The sequence below is a fragment of the Chrysochloris asiatica genome, unplaced genomic scaffold, assembly GCF_000296735.1.
Source record: "Chrysochloris asiatica unplaced genomic scaffold, ChrAsi1.0 scaffold00184, whole genome shotgun sequence".
Taxonomy (NCBI): Eukaryota; Metazoa; Chordata; class Mammalia; order Afrosoricida; family Chrysochloridae; genus Chrysochloris; species Chrysochloris asiatica.
Genome location: NW_006408702.1, coordinates 3,392,261 through 3,393,959, shown reverse-complemented (window position 1 = coordinate 3,393,959; position 1,699 = coordinate 3,392,261). Strand labels below are relative to the sequence as shown.

The window sequence follows — 1,699 nt, the reverse complement described above, 5'->3', positions numbered from 1 at the left end:
TTATTATTTTTAATGTTATTGTGTTTTTATTATAGTTAATGTTTTAGGACCATACAGAGATTCTCATTTCATGAACAGAGCTCTAATTTGGATAGTATTAGCAGAACTTTAACAGTATTCTAAAATTTAACTTAGAACCAACTATATTATAAAAGAGGTGCTCTAAAATATTCACTTTTTATTGTTGTTACGATACAGTGGAAATGACTGTTAGGAAGACAGTTTGTTGCTTACACTATTTATACTTGTTGATGTTTCTAGAGAGAAGTATGAATAGCTGCTGGAAAATTCCAATGTGGGAGCAGGGGACCTTTGGAGATTCTCTGTCTGATTCAGTCATCTCCTCCACAGACCTTTATGGGTGTGATTTCATAGTCTCCAGAAGTATCTGATTTAATTGCTGAATATAGTGAAGAGCCATAATGTTTTTTGAACTCCGCTCGAATGTCCAAAATGTCCATTTCTGATCTGGAAACCATTATTCTGTTCAAAGTCAATTCATCAAGCTTGATGCAGTCTTTCAGCCAAAAAGGCAGGCATGGTCCTTTCACAGTGAACTATGGCCAGCAGTAAGTCTTCAAAATGCCCAGATAATTCTCCTTTTATGCTGTCCTCAATGTCCTTTTGGCTGATATTCCAATATTCATCAAATGTTAGTTTCAGTTGAGGAAAGCTCCTTAAACGCAGGATCTCGGTGAATTTATCTTCAATTGAGGCCCATTTCTTCTCCCCAGCATTATAGAGAAGCTGGGCATCGTTTTTAGCCAGATGTTCATCCGCTTTCAGACTCTCATCTCTTCTGCCATCAGCCAAAGTCAACAGAGCTTTCCGGAAGTCACCAGATGTTTCTGAACCAATGTTATCGCCAAGACTCTTCTAATATACTGTATAGTAGGTTTGAGAGATCTCCTTCATCGGCCTGCTTGTCCTGGTGGTTAGAATTTCAGTCAATTTCAGAACAAATTTCATTTGTTCTAGTTCCCTTCATGGATTTCTTTAGCTGTTTTGCATCAAACGCTTCTGGTGGAGTTACGAGGGCTACCATTATATGCTTAAAGTTGCCAGAGAGATCATCCTTCAAATCGTCTTTCAACTCCTTTCTATATGCTGCTTGATGTTCCTTGACGATCAGTTGCCTCTGTGCATTAGACCTCTCTGTCAGAATGTTGAAGAGCATCTTCTCATCGGTTCCAATTCCTCTGATTGCCTTGTGAACACCTTCAGCATCCACTGATGGGTGGAAGCCTGGATAATCTTTAATTGTTCCTCGATGCCCAACCCAGATGGATGCCATTGTAGTCCACACCTTTGTCCTGAGTTAAGATCACTTTAATGTTGGAGCATGGCCACGTGAAGCTGTGTGCTGGACAATCCGGAGTGAAGGTGGGCACCGATTTGGGTTTTTTTTGAGACTTTTTATTGTGAATTGAATGAATATTCATAGAGAAGACCATTGGATTTACCTTCAACAAATCATACACTTTGTTTCATCTCAATGATTGCAGTTCCCTCCATATAACAAGAGATACCCCACTTCCTCCAGGTGGTTTCTGTTTCCATTCCACCCACCTCCTTCCCATCCCTTCTCAACTTTGTCCTTAGGTAAATGTTCAACCATTTCAAGAGATACCATATGAACAAGAGCCAATGATACTCAGAGAGGAAGTCCAAAGTGCATTGAAAGAAGTGGCAAAGAACA

General features: G+C 39.7%; 1 pseudogene; it reads right to left on the bottom strand.

Moving 5' to 3' along the window:
• Nucleotides 1–332: 332 nt before the first annotated feature.
• LOC102819314 lies at nucleotides 333–1,294 on the bottom strand (annotated as a pseudogene).
• Nucleotides 1,295–1,699: the final 405 nt, after the last annotated feature.